The sequence below is a fragment of the Anser anser genome, assembly GCF_964211835.1.
Source record: "Anser anser genome assembly, chromosome: 18".
NCBI lineage: Eukaryota > Metazoa > Chordata > Aves > Anseriformes > Anatidae > Anser > Anser anser.
In genome coordinates, this window is record NC_139739.1 from 7,358,711 (window position 1) to 7,374,230 (window position 15,520).

Sequence of the window (15,520 nt, forward strand, 5' to 3'; positions counted from 1 at the left end):
GCCCCACTCCAGCTATAAGAAATTTGATCATATGCATTTCATTCTCAGTGTCACATATAAGTGGGAGATACATTTGTCACTGGATAATAGATTCAGAATTAACAAGAAGAACTTGTCAGGTTTTGGCTGCAACCACTGAAGCTAAAGCCTAGAGCGAAATAAACTGTCGGATCAGAGCTTTGTTAAAAGGATTAAACCCATTCTTAAGGGTGGAGCTGTGGAAAAGCTTTTAAGCTTTGTACTTACACCTGAAAGGTTTTAAACTGGGATTCTAACAAAGACTGACACGAAACAAATATTTTAAAAAACAACAGCTAATTTGACCTCACCAGCAGGCCCATTTCCAGAATCGCTTGCACGGTGAACCCAGCACCGAGCAAAAGCTGCCGAGAAGCCCTGGATCCGTCAGGCGGTCACTAATTATTGGCCACATTTTTTGGCATCTGCTCAAGTTGCTGTAGAATCAGTAACTGTTTTGTAACTTAGTCTCATTACAGACCTGCTGCAGTAATTGATTTGCACAGTGGCCATGTGGTAACTCATAAAACTTTGCACAGGGGTCCCAATTCTGCAAGTATTTCTTCCTGTGCTTACAGGGAACAAAGCACCCTCTGGAGTCGAGGCGTTCAGCCACGTTCCCAGCCTGCAAGCGAGCACTGGGAGGACCAGAGCATTGCATCGCAGCCTTACTGCCACAGAGGATGTTTTCCTACCTTCGATTAATTATCAAATTGCACCACATGATGCCCTTGTGAGCGAAGTAGGTGTTACTGTAACGCTCGTTTTGCAGTTAGGGAAGCAGAGCCATGACTCAGAGGTGCAATGAGCTGCTCAAGGTCACACAGTAGCTCAGTCATAAATAGCACCCAGGTGCCCTGCTCTTGCCTAACTCTGGGATTTCTCACCCCGCTTTGACAGTATTTTGGGAGCACAGCTTCATCTTCAAAGAGGTGTTGAGCCCACCCTGTGTCTGGTCTGCATGTGCTTCACCCACCCCTTTACTCATCTTGCTCCGGGTGCCTCTGCAGCAGCCCCGCGGTTCATTGCCCTCCTGCCACATCCCAGTCCTGTACGCAGAAACTTCATAGCACACTGCTGAGTTACGAGCCTTTTACATCAATGTTATCCCCCAATAAAATACGAAGTTGGGTCACTCACATGCCTTGCAAAGCCCAGTTAAAGTTTTTCAGTTAGCCGATGGCCTGCTTTTCATCCCCTATTTGGGCCCAAGGCAAGATTCCTGGCTCCCTGCAGCTGTGGGAGCTGAGCTTTACAGGACTTGGCCCCAAGGATGAAGAGAGCACCAGCTGCAGACCCACTGACTTCACAGGGGCTGCAGCTCAAGGACAAGGTAGAGCCAGAGCAAGCCTGTATCACACAAGTCAGAGCCTTTTCTAGAAGATGAATCCCAAAAAGATTAATTAAAGTTCAGTGAGTCAGAGGCATCAGATAGTACAGCATCAATGGTCTGGGATCATGAGAGCTGAAGTCTAACCTCATTACGATGTTGCTATATTCCTAGATGGATAGGAGCAAGCCTCTTAAATTCTGTGTCTGCCACCCAGTCGGATACGTCTCTATCAGCTTCATCTGGCCAGGTTACCGAGTGATCAGGGCACAGCCTGCTCCTCAGCAGTGCAGCACCCGCCGCGGCTGTAAAGCTGCAATAGATAGCCTCTGACAAGAGTCTCATATTTAATGCTGTTCTTTAAGTACTGTGGACATTAATATATAAATATATATTAAAGCAAAGAATCCTTGTTTCATATTTGAAGCCAGTTTAGGTCCAAAGAGGCTCATTTGCCCACGGGAGGAAAGACCCTGTGTCATAGCACCTTTTTTAATGATCAGAGCAGGCTGTGAAGAATCAATCCTCCCAACACCTTTAATGATGATGTACCACAACAGCACGGCATCACCCCTTGTGTAAAGCCACGCTGTCATCCCTCCTGCTTTTTACAACAAGCTACTTCATGGCTGGGGGGAGGGGGCGCTCTTTTTGCCTTCCACTTTTTTAATCTTTGAACTCAATTGTGATAACTACTGTACGCTCACTGAGATATCAATATACCCCCAGTGACCATCCCTGCCAGGTAATTAGGTTTGTTGCTTTCACAAAAAAAAAATGAAAGCAAATAAAATATAAAAAAAAAAAGTGTAATTATGGTTTGGAGAGCACTGGTCTCAATTTTTCCATTCTCAAAAGTCCTCTAGGGAAACAAAGAATGAGAGCTACTTATTGATTTCATCCTCCCGACGCTCACACACAAGACCTGCTGGAAAACAGGACCCCTTGCTAGAAATCACCGCTGTCCTCGGCTCCCCCAGGGAAACAGGGAGGAGGAAGCAGAAGAGAAGGCACTCGAGTTCAAAAGGCAAAAAAATAGAGAAGGAAAAAAAAAAAAGAGGGCAACAGCTTCGGCTTTCATTATAAGCGCTGTTATATCAACAATGGCTGGGGAACAAAGGAAGCCATTTCCACTAGTTCCTGCTTCAATTAGTTATTTGAACTAGTGAAGATTGTGCCACTTTATCTCCCCCTTGTAACATAATCATTGTATTTTACATCTCATGAGAAAAAAGGCCTGCCAGAGGACATTATCTGGCTCTGGGTCATACATCACAGGAGATAACATCGTTATTCATGTCAGAAGGGATGATCAAGGCCTTCCTGTTTTATCAGCGATTAGCCAGGAAAGAAAAGCCGCTGCTGCTGCTGGCAGGCGGCCAGGCTCTGCGTGCCCCGCGCCGCTGGGAACCGGGGCCACTGCGGGGTGGGCGAGGGGCTGCGGGGGGAGGCGGCCCTGGGGGCCACGCCCGGCCATGCCCCAGTATATATATATGGTACATACCCGCCGGTATGGTATATACCCGCCGGTATGGTATGTACGCCATGCGTGAACCCAGCAAGACTTCCTGCTCGCTCCCTGAGCTCTGGCACCCTGTCCTTTGGCAGTAACACAGCACCACGGAAACTCAGCACCCAGATCACCAGGCGAGACTCCTCCAAATGGGCTTTTACCGTCTTCTCCCACCCAGCTGACTGCAGAAAAGTGCATTAGTAAGATCAAAGCAGGTTGAATCTGCTGTCTGTGAGCTGGTTAATTCATTAAGGCCAGATTTATACAAGTTTAGAAGGCTGCTAAAACACAAAATCAGCAGTGTGAGTAACAAAGCACAAATGTGTTTAAGGAATATGCAGCCTCCTACTTTGGGACAAAACTTCCTTCGAGTGCACATTTTGGATAGATCTATTGTGCAAGTTTTGTGCTTTCCCCCAGATCATTTGTCATCGGCCAGAGACGAGGAAAGACAGACAGAAATAGCTATATCAAATCATTCCAATAGCTATTCCAGCAATTTCAACAACAGTTACTCCAACTCACAGCCTCACACACAATTATGCTGTTGCAGCAGCCAGCCTGAAACTGGAAGAGTGTTAACAGCAAAAATAAAAAGTGCGAACCAAAACTTATCAAGCATTGCGATACGTTAAAAATAATAACAAAAGAAAACTGAGACCAAATGCCATTTCCCTTCAAAGGGAGATAAAATTAAACGTGACTCAGCAGCTATGAGTCAGGACAGGAAACTTGTCACAGAGCCAGTGATTGTAGCTCCAGTGGAAACGGGCACGAGGGCTCCCAATTGCTATCGCTGCTGTGCTCATCACCCCAGCGCTGCCAAACCTGACGCATGACCCGCCTGCAGAGCCACGCGGGACAAGCTCACTGTGCAGAGCTTAGCAAAGTCAGATGTTCCTCCAGCTGAGTTATGAAAAAATATAACTGCTCAAGCAGCCCACAGAAGTGAGCCAGGTCAAGCCAGCACAGCGGGGGATCTTGCAGGTCACGGAGCTAAACAGAAAAACACCAAGAGGGGAGCATCACGCAGGAGAGTTTGGGGACAGGGATTTTTTAGAACGGGTTGCACCAAGGGGCTGGGCACACGGTGACCTGCTCCCGTCTCAGATGCTCAGAGCAGTTCTTCCCCCCAGCCCATCCGCACGGCGAGGGTGTGGGTATAAAGCAGTTGCCCCCAGGTGGTAGGCAAAGGGCACCGTGAGCCTTCCAGCCCTGTTGAGGCTGGGCACAAAAGGACTTTCTAACCGTAGGACTTCTCAGGGGCACTCTGCACCCAGGACCAGGGCAAACCTCTGCTCTGCAGCCCTCAGCTGATACCCAAACTGTTAGCCGAATCGTGGGAAGCTGTGCTGTGCAGCAGGAAGCTACCTCCAAAGTCAATCATCAGGACTAAGTCAAACTGACAGTTGGGCTTCCACCCACAGACATCCTGGGCAAAATACAGTCCTCATCATCTTACTAGAAATCATGGGATCCAGGCTGGGAAAGGCTGGCAAATAAGCTCATATGAGCAGTGAGCAACCCATGCAGTGCTGTTTTGGAGAAAGAGCCAGGAGATGACTATCTAGATAGAAGAATTCATAAAGATTCACTACAGAGATCATATAAGCCCTGCAACCTTTAATAAAGCAATTGTAATTACAGAGGATTATTATTTTTTGAAATCAACTGTTTCAAGTGCCAGCTATACAAAAACACAGTTGCACAAGCTGCCAAAAAAGAATCAAGCAAAGTATGTAACTCTCCCAGTAATTAACATTCATTAGGGCTTATTTGCATACGATCCCTTATCAGATCTAGAAATGCCAGCCCTGAAGAGCTGCCCAGTTTGTCCCTTGGGCATACTAGCCTTGCTCACATCCTGTCAAGCCCTATATCCAAAGGCCTCAGAACTCCAGCAGAAAGGCACGGGACTTGCCGCCACACGAGGACTCTTATCAAGCACGTAGCAAACCCCTTACGGAGCACAGCGGCAGGAGCTACAAAGCAGAACCCATATTAACTAATTAATACTGCTCAGATACATCAAGAGTGCACTCTAATCTTTCTTTTCTCTTCAAAGGTGGCCCAGACCATCCCGCTGGTAGGGTCCTCCCAGGAAGCAGAAGCAAAGCCTCTCCTGCAGGATTTCCCTGTCTCCCCGCGGGCGGTTTCGCACGGCCCCCAGCCCCGTGTCCCACCAGCAGCACTGCCTGCAGAGCTCCAGCCCCGAGTTAACGGCTTCAGCACGGCTGCTGGGGCTCCCTGGGGGCAGAGCCAGAAGCACGGGGCCGGATCCAACCTGGCAGGGCCAACCTGAGCGCAGCCCAGCCCGTGATCCGAGCTGGAAAGGTTTGCCATGGATAACTACTTCTACAACTGCCCTACAAAAGCTATTTGGGGTTGTGTAATGGGTATCCAAATACCAAGGAGATGAAATCCATCTGCACGAGTTCTCTTTTTTTCTTTTTGTGGAAGAATAGTGCACTATAGGAACCGTACATAGTGCTTCCAGCCAAGCATGTTATTTTGCATGGGCCGCACCACATGGATATTTTTATTGCTACACTTCATAAAATATTTCTGAAGTTTCCTGGAAGATACTGTTTCACATGCCACCAACAAACACAAAGCTTGCTCCCAGCAACTCCAGCTACACATGCGGTGGAAGGGAGGAAATATATCACCTAGAGCCTTTTCTAAAGCCAATTCCTCCATGCAGTGCAGAGATAAGAGCCATGGCTCGCGATGGATGGGGCCGTGGCCAGAGTCCCGCTCATGCAGAGCTTTCCCAGACGACTGCATGCTCACTTCATCAGGGGGTTTCTTGGCTCTCACAACCCGTGGAGGACAGTTTCCCACAAAAGCTTCCAGATACACTCTGCCAACAACACCATGCCCTCCTACCACAGCCTCCGCCTGTGGGCATGCTGTGACCGTCGCAGCCATCTCAGCACCTCCATCTCAGTTCTGACCTCTCTGTTCTGTGGCCAACAAACCTTCTCATGGACTGGAAACCAGCTTCTCCGTCCCCACTCCCTTTAGTGCCTGGTCAGCACACACAACGCAGAGAAAGTGCTCCCGTGTCAGCCCCCAGCTTGTATTGCCAGTGCCAAAGTCCTCACGGGAATTCACATCCTGCTGCTGACGCTCCTCCTCACCCTGGGGTCTTCACTGAGAGCCCTGCAGCAATTACACGCCAACAGGACAGAAGAGACCCCCACATACACATATTTCAGCCCAGCCTGCTTGCACACTGCTCACCAATGGGGTTTCAGACCCTGGATCTGCTCCCAGGTGCCCACCTCCAGCAGACAGATTTAGCATCCCAGCCCCTGCCCTGGGGCACCACCTCTCCACCCTAAACCACCACTGCGGGGGTCAACAGCCACGGGGTTAGCCCAGCAGCCTGAGCTGGCAGCTGGGGAAATGCACTTAAAAAAAAAAAAAGCGGTATTTTAAATAAATAAATGCAGAGTGATGGCTCTGCTAAGAAGCGCTGCTGTCAGGCAGCAGCTTGAAGAAAAACATTGTCTGGTGAAAAAGCATTTCAAGTGCTTGTTTATTCACCGATTTCTTAGATGATTATCAGCTTGGTGTGGTTTAGCAGGGCATATAAGATTTCTGAAATATTTACCCTAAGTCTCATACTATGAGAAAATAATTGCTGGCTAATAATACAATGACATTTAAAACGCACTTAAGAGAGGATATTAATGAAGATATTCCCCAACTTCTAAATTACAGCTATTGATTATATCTTTGTAATGAGGATGGATAGGATTTCAATTTCAGCACTAACCTGATTGCTGAAATAATTGAATGGAGACGAAAACACTTCCCCACGTCAGTTACCTTTTGCTTCTTTAGAAGTGTTGGCTTTGAAGTACTTTAAGGGACTAGTAAGGTCTTAATGAGAGCATCCCAAATTTCTCCTTTATGTTTCAGTGTAGCAGCAGATATTTCCTCAAAGATTTTTTTTTTTTTTGTAAATCTATTATAAGTCTCTCACAGAAGAGTATGGATCTTAGTATGGGATATCTAAGCCTGAGAAATTGTTAATTTTATGAGCTTTAATGGATGTTTTTACCACTGAAAATCTGAGGGGCTTCAGACAGGATCTAACTGTGGGGGAAAATAAATAAATAAATCTTGTTACTCTATTTCCTTAGGAACCAAAGGAAGACCAGAAAAGACCAGTGGAAAGGAAACAATCATCATAAGGACAGATATGCAAAACTTCTTTATTCTGTTATTAAATGATTATTTAATTTGGATCCTTATAACGTCACGGAACAAATTACTACAAGGACAGGGTCGTTGTCCCATTGTTGCTGGTTAGCCCTGCCAGTTCAGTTAATAACTCCCTCACGGATCTGAATGCAGATACCAGAAAAGAAGAGGCTTATCTTTGCAAGTGTACAAACGGGGGGAAAGGGAAAAAAAAATGCTCGTCCATGCTAAGAGAGCGTTTGCCACAGAGACATAATGCCTTGAGATTAATTATTGTGAATAAAAAACATGAAGGCTGACAGTAAGCAATGCTGATTCCGCGCTCACCATTGCCATGCTAGTCTTGTTCGTGGCTCATATTCAGATCCCCTTGCCTTTTTCTCTGTTCTCGTTTCACCTGGAGCTCACCCACTAAATAAAAGAGTCTACAAATACTTAGTTTCTAACTTCCTATTTTATCCGACTTCCCCATAACAAAGTACTTGAAAACACCATGCTCCGTAAGTTAAGGTCACATCTTTCTCTCCCTTTCCTGGTCTTACAGGTGGTACAAACCTCTAAATTTTAAATCTTTGGGAAAGCAGAGCCAGGGAGCCACAAATGTGGGCACCGCCAGCCCCAAAACTTGCCAGGTCTCATGCCCACCGGGCTGGTTGCACACAGCAGCCCTGCAACGTGGGGGGGACAAGGCTGTGAGCCCAGGTCATGTCACATCCATCCCAGAGCATCTCCTGGCCCACAGGGGGCTGGAGTGGAGGAGGAAGAGGAGTTACAGCCCCAAACTGCTCCACCAGGTGCCGGATGGAACAATTCAGAGCAACCACACAGCCCCATTCAAAACTGGGAGTAGCTTTCCACAATTATGTTCCTGCAAACCACAGGTTTTAGGAAGATAGCTGGGACCAGATGCTCTGTGACTTTCCACTCAGCACTACACTGTCGGGGTTATACAGGATTATTTTTATAGCCCCCAAAAAACTCTGCCAGCACTGAGGGGAGGAGGGGACTTATTGCCAGGAGGGAGGTGTTTAAGGTGGGAGCAAAGATTTGTGTGGCTTTTTTTGCTGAAGACTTTGCATATGTGATCAGTAGCCAGAGGATAATTTATTGACAAAATTTGTGGCAGATCAGACAAGGTGTTTGTGAGATATGGGACTTTGAAAAATGAGGTGCAATTCAGTCTTTGAAATATTCCTCTAACAATTTATCGTAGAGCCATATCTCAAAACCTACTTGGCCTAGAAACTTCAAGTTTGTTTTATTCAAGAGTCCTTGGCTAGATTCAGTGCACAGGAACAATTCAGATAAGGTCAGAGCCATATTTACCGTAGGCTTCCCCCCTGAAGTCTTTTTTAAAGAAAGAAATATCTTTAAAACCTCAAATATTCCTTCAGCCTAGAAAAGACATAAGGCAGACATCGCCTTGATTTTAGCAGGGATTAGTTAGTGTGGGAACACAGTAGGAACATTCAGGCTATTTTTAAAAGAACAACAAAAAAAAAATACAAAGCCTGCAATTGCTGAGAGGATGATTTTATCCCAGGTTTGTGGAAGTTAATGTAGTTAATTGTATTCTTTTGAAAAGGAGAGAACTCAGAAGTTCCAGAAATCTTCCTCGGGACATGGCACCTCCGCTCCATTCCCAGCATTTAGCCTGTCACCTTATCCCAGCTCACCTCTCCACTGTCAGCTCCAGCTTCCAGCAGGTAAAAGGTGCTCAGGTCCCTGGAGTTGGGGTGCCAAAAGTAGGGGGATGGCTTCCAGCCCCTTCCCAGCACATCAGAGAACATCACCCAGCTCTCTCTCCCAAACCCTCACCCCACACGTGCTGCAGGGAAGCAGTGCCACAGGGAAGCAACGCCACATGGCCCTGAACCATCCCAGCAGGGTTTAAATGCAATTAATCCCCCGGGCAGGCTCTGGGTGCTTGAAGGAGCACAGCCAGGCTTTGGAGCAGCTCCAGCAGCACCTCACCCAGCCCCATACACACCTCCCAATCCAGCTGCCCTGAAACACTCACAGGGAAGAGCAAGAGGAACCTGCACTGTTAAACTTAGATCCACAAGGTGCCCCAACTCCCGGAGAACTAAATGCAAGATTTCCCAGTCAATGCTTTGCTTAAGAGGCAGCCAGATAGCCACCACCAGCCCGAGTACTTCCTCTCTGACCCTTTTTATCCCCCACTGCTTTACCACTCCCATAAGAGTTGCCCATCAGCACCTGCCTGCCCACCTCACCTGCCCCTCATCTCTATTTTGCCCTGGACCAGCATCAGCTGCACATTGCCATCCACGGCAGATGGATTACATTTCTTTTGACCTTACAATTTCATTAATCAGGTAGGCTTTTCACCTGTCAGACACCTTGACAAGCAAATTGGTGTTGCAAATAGGAAAAAAAACAGCAAGGAGGGGCAGAAAGAAAGTGGATTGGGTGAGGAATGACAAGCCTTCTCCTATCTTGCCCCAGGTGAGCACTGCAAATTGGCAGCAGCAGTAAGGGAGTCACCCAGGGTTACCATGCAAATAATTGAGTATTAACAAGCATCCTTGCATTGTTTCATCCATAATGTATAATTAACCCCTTGGAGCCAACGAGTCTGGCACTGTCATTGTTAGGGCTGATGTAAAAGGCGGCGTGGCATGTTGCACTGGGAATTCCTAACAGCCCACCATCAAAGGTTTAATCATATGCAATTTATGCTTTCACAGTTTATTATATATTGGAGCTTGTTGGAACCTCTCCTGTTATCGTGCACCAACATGCAACAAATCTGTGTAATCTCCAGTTGAGAGCATTGTCTCACAAGTGCCCTTTCTCCATAGGAAAAAAAAAAAAAGCAGTAACAAGATATTTTTAAACAGTCTAGACTGTAAATTGAATAGGAGGAGGCGGAGGCTGAGAATGAAAGGTATGAATGTAGCTCCTGTAATATAGGACAGCACATATACAGAACTTTAACTCTTGCAGCTGTTTTGGAACACCCAGAGGGAAACCCAAAAGCAGACATTTAACTCTTCTGGGCTCCAAAATACTTAAATATGTATATTACTTTTCACAGATGCCATTTGTTCATACCCGATATGTGCATTGTGCCAGCAGGTAAACAAATCAGTATCACAGTATCACAGATTTCTAGGTTGGAAGAGACCTCAAGATCATCGAGTCCAACCTCCGACCTAACACTAAGTACTCCACTAAACCATATCGCTAAGACAATCAGGTAACAGACAAGGAACGTTCACACTTTCAGGATCATTTTTGCACTGGTGCTAGTGATGTACCTTTAAAAGACAAGACAAAAACCCAAACAAAACCCAGGAACCAAGTTTCTCACATAATCAGCTAAGGCAAGGACATGGGGTTTAAATATTGCAGAAAATGTCATGAAACTCGTGGTCTGGTTAGCAGAGAACTGGCGGAAACTGAAGTATCAGCAGTATCAGTAACTACTAAAGGTACTTTAGGAATTGGACTTGATGATCCTTGTGTGTCCCTCCCAACTCAGGATATTCTGTGATTCCAGGACTCTGCTTGAGTGATTTACAGCAGTCTGCTGAGGCACCTGCTTCCAAGACAGCCCTGTCTGGGCCAACATCTGATCTACAGAAAGCAGGCAGGCTGCAGGGAGGGAAAATGCAGTGTTGTATTACAGATGAGGAACGAGAAAATTAAGTGACTTGCTTTAAATCACAGGCAATACATGAACAGAAACAGGGACTGAATTTAGCCCTTGTAAACTTTCATTCGAGATTATTGGCATAAAGCTTCCTTCTCTCTGCTCAGTGCCAGAGGAAAGCTCAGAAAAGTCACCCAGAGGTCACAGTGTTGAAAACGACAGGACGTCCCCCACATAGCACACACAAATAGATCCTCACTACAAAATGTAGCAGGATGCTTTTCACATTATCACCTTTCAAAGGTAAGGTCTCAATACAGGCGGGGATGCTTCCAAACAGAAAGGATTTACTGACACTTGCAGTGCACCAGGCACTGAACAAGGAATTTATCTTTGCTTTAGCGATGTGACCGGAGGAATGGGACCGTGCTACCTCCACGCAGGCCTTCAGGTGACACAGGAGTTCCTCCAGCAGTGACTGCAAGAGACAGCAGGATCGCATGGTGCAACATCTGCTGTGGGAGGTTTCTTCTCAGGGGATGACTCAGCTCTTCTGCTTTCCAATCTCCGGTGGAAAAGAGAAGAAATTTCAAATTAAGAGGTTAATATGTGGAGAAATGACAAATACACCACGGACTACTTCTTACCATGTGCTTGTCCTGGGCAGGTTATGGAACGCTCCCCCTGGGTGCCCTTTGATGCAGGCTGGACAGATGTCCATCAGGAAAGGCCTGGGTACAGAATTACTCCTCTCTCAGAAGAGGAGAGGTTAAAGGACTGCTCATGATTTCTCCAGCCTCCTTGTTCTACACAGGGAACTAATAAAGAGATGGCAGAACAAATCCATCACGGCTGTGACAAGGCAGTGACAGGCTGTCAGGAAGAGGCTATCCTGGGGGTGGATACAAGCGTTGGTTCGCTGGGGATGGATGCTGTCTTCTCTGTGGCTATTCTCATTCAAAAAGAGAAGAAGGGAAAAAAATCAGAGCTGGGCTAAACATCACCATCCCAAAGGTGGAGATTTGCGAAGAACTTTTCCAGCCTCTGTCCAACCGCAGGGCTGAGAGCAACAGGGAGCAAAGAAGGGATTGCCCCTTGGACAAATCCCAGTGAGCCAGCAGGATTGTTGGCAGCCAGGGTAAAGGTGTCTTGAAATTATGGAAAACCATCAGTGCTGAATGCTTGCGGTTAAAAAAAAAAAAAAATGTTGCAAGAATCCAGCCAAGCAGGCATATTTCTTGGTTCCCACTTGCAATCCATCTCACACATCCCTCCTACGGGGCTGTGCATCCTATCTTTACATCTTGTACAACCACCTCCTTTCTTCCTGCAGCGCTGTGCTGTGGGTGTGCGCCGTGCTACCAGGGCATTTTCCCTGCTGGGTGGGAAGGAGCTCTGTGCTCGCTGCACTGCAGAGCAAGCTCTCACGGCAAAGGAAGAAGCGGTCACGGAGGAATCCTTTGCCCCTGCTCACCCTCGGCTCCGCTTTCGCACTGGAAAGTGCGGTTCCAACGAGTGCCCTCGCTTCCCACTCCCACACACCCTCCCTGCTGGATCTGCATCAAAAAGCAAATGCAAGAGGCTAAACCGCTTGGTGCGACCAGACGGCAGCTGTAAAGGGAGAAGCAGCGGCGGGATGCTGGTGAGCCCTGGAATGCCATTCATCTCAGCTGGGGCTGTAAGCGAAGCCAGCTGCTGCTTAGAGGTGGTCTGGAGGGTTTTGTGGGGACCAGCCCACCTCTCCAGCATTTTATCCACTGCGACTTGGATTCCAGCCTCAGCTCTTGTCTTCTGCGCCAGAGCCAAGAGCAGAGCCCTTCGCACCTCTCCCAGGATGGTCAGAAAATGAGGGGAGCTGCTCTTCCCTAGCCCTCATCCACAGGGCACCACTACCCCGCTCGCAGCAGGGGCGTCTCCCCACACCCCCGAGACCATGGCAGCTCATCCCCAAGGTGCTGGGGAACACCAGGGTGTGGAAAAAACAGGCTCAATACAGGAAGGATTGACTGGAGAGGAGTTTTTCAATGATGGGTGAGTTCTCGCCATAGCATCATTGGTCAAATAATTGGTCAAATAATTGGTTAACTTATGAACGTGGCAATTGCTTTAGGCAATAAGCAGTTAATTTCAGTGTGGCATTCACTTGCTTTTCCCCTGATGCCAGGAATGGTCTAAAATTATTCAAGGCCCAACCTCTCCCTCACCCTTTGCACTTCAAATTTCTTTCTAAGCCTTGCAATCTAGGCTAATCCAGCAAAAGACGCAAAGAAACCTCAGCTCATCCCTGTCCTAGATGTAGTTAATTGCCTCTAAGACAACTCCACCAAGAGAGAAAAAGACAGACTCCATAAGTGAAAAGCTCTTATGATTTTTGCAGACCTCTCAGGTCTTTACACATACTTTTTCCACTGCTTTGAGCAGCTACTGTCACATCAAAGTTCGTAACATCAAAGTTCATAACAGAGCTATCCACCCAGGAGCTAATAATTCACGTATCTCACAACCAGGAAGTAATTTGGGCTTTAAACTCCCAGTTCTGGGATCCGTGTTAACAAGGCACTTTTCCCAGATCGTTCCTTGTGTATCGAAGCCGTCTCTCTTTAATGCGAGAAAGGCCGTAGCCAGTCGAAGATGCACCAGGAGGAAATAAATCATTAAACTTGTAGCGTTCCAAAAAAATGCGTTCCCTCTAGAATAAGCAGGGCTGATCTAATCTCGACCGTGTTGGTTTCTGCTGCCAGCCCTGAAGACACACACACAGAGAAATTAAACATTCCCCTGCCCTTCACAGGGACCCTGGCAGAGCGAAAAGGCTTTGTGGCTGCGTCACATTCGCTCCCTGAAGCCTCTTCTGCTGGCATCTATTAAGATATCTCTTGATTAGCATTAGCTACATTATACTCCAGTCTTTTCATAGGCAAAGCAGATTTCTTTGCAGCTGCACGATGTCAGTAACTGCTCTATGAGATGAACCACCACGTCACATATGTTCAGTGCAGAAAGAAGTGTAGCTTAAATGTGAAGTGTCCATCATGCAGATGGAGACCTGACACAGAGACTGTACTTTTCCATCATGTTCTGGCTGCTCCCTATACCCGAGTGCAATGTACGGACCTTCAGCCAAGCAGAGTGCCTCTTAAGAAATGGTATGGAAGCTATTAAAGTTTAAAATGCAATCATGCGCATGAAAGAGAGGTCATTCTTTCACACTGCTTTGAGTCCAAGCAAAAGAAAAAGGGGAAGTATCTCAGCTGATTAGAATAGGTCAGTGGGAAAGAAATGGAAAACCAGAGAGGTAGGGGATCCCAGCTCAGACGAAGCAGGTCAGAGGAGGCAACCTGCTATGCTAATGCACGCAAGACAAATAGTGACGGAGCTGAGTGGCCTCACCCTCACCCTGCTAGCCCCAGCAAAATGTCAGAGAAATGGGGAGAAATGGTGAACTGTGACTCTAGCAGCATAAAAAGCTACAGGTATTTTTCACAAAGTATTTCATTCTTAACCTGGGTCTCTGTCAAGCTCCAGTGTTGGTTGGGACTTGTGGAAGCAATAATTTATAAATTACAAACAGTCGCAAGCCAACAGCTGTTTCAGCATCTGCTGTTGCCTGTGAAAGAAATATACGCAAAGCCCCAGGAACCTCGAGGTGTCAACCAAAGAAACTTGCTCGTACGAGCTTCCCCATCAATCAGAGTGACCAGCGCCTAACCACAGCTCGGGGTGGCAGAAAACAAATGCTTCCAACACGCTGCTTGCTATTTGCTCTGGTGACTAACAGCTCGGGGGGAAAAAAAAAGTTTGCAAGCAATTTATGAGTGGAAAAAAAGGTAACACTTGAATATTATTCATTGCAAATTATTCATGCTCTTTTTCATGCAACTAGTCTGTCCATTCATCAAAATTGTTGCTCCATCCAGGGCTGGGAAACAAGCTGTTACTCATTTTTATTTTCTTGTATTGCTCTCAAAGTATAATATATAAGGAAAGTCATGCTCTGCTGGTACACAAGCAAAGGCCAGAATTACTGCAAAACAAAGCTGCAGCCAGCAGAGCTGTGGGGCTGCACGCAGCTCCCCTGGGGAAAGGGACAGCGTAAATTCAGTGAGTAACGGGGGGAGAGCGAGGCATCAGATTTTAGACCTTGCTCAAGTGGGTCAGCAGTGTTTGCAGCGGGCAGGGTGGATGCTCACAAACACTGGCGAGGGGAAGCAGCCCCCAGCCGGTGCCCGCAGCCCCCCAGCATCCCGCAGCATCCCGGAGGGCCGATGTGGTGGAAAGAGCTCAGTTTTCCACTCGGGGGGCAGAGGTATCGCGGCTCTGCTGCTGAAGGGGTGCGTGCGGTGGTGTACGCAGACACATGCACCTGCACACAGATTGAGTCATTGCATGTGGCAGGTACCAGACGGGTCTTCGCATGCGTAATTATTCAATCTGCATTTGTGATAATTGCCTGGGCAAATCCGGCATGCAGGCGGGTGTTTTCCTGGGCTTGTTAGACTGCTGATAAAAAAAAAAAAAAGAACAAAAACACTACCACAAAACAAAACAAAAAGCCAGGCTTGCTTATGCATTCCTATTTTCTTGTTTTTCCATTTCATTGATTAAAATGTGAGAGTGAATTTAGCCTTAATGAATGTCAAGGACGCTCTCGCTGGAGGTAAGACTAGTTCAGGCAGTGCTCTGCAAACTTTCCGTGCTTGCCCGTGCCAAGCAGACCGTCCTGACTTGCCGACCGGCCTCTGCCTGCACTACCCATGGGGCTGAGCACCCTGTGACCATGTTGTCCCCATGTGCCTGGGCTGTTCACTGTGCGGGTGACAAGAAG

The 15,520-nt window shown here is 47.2% G+C and overlaps 2 long non-coding RNA genes across 2 annotated transcripts in view; one reads left to right on the forward strand and one right to left on the reverse strand.

Annotated features, from left to right (window-relative positions):
• Window positions 1–15,520, reverse strand: part of LOC310883514 — a 142,150-nt gene that overhangs the window by 43,454 nt on the left and 83,176 nt on the right. The window lies entirely within an intron of this gene.
• On the forward strand, window positions 762–7,270 carry LOC310883519. The gene is made up of 2 exons (XR_014573581.1): window positions 762–2,093; window positions 2,207–7,270. It is a non-coding gene; the product is annotated as an uncharacterized lncRNA (long non-coding RNA).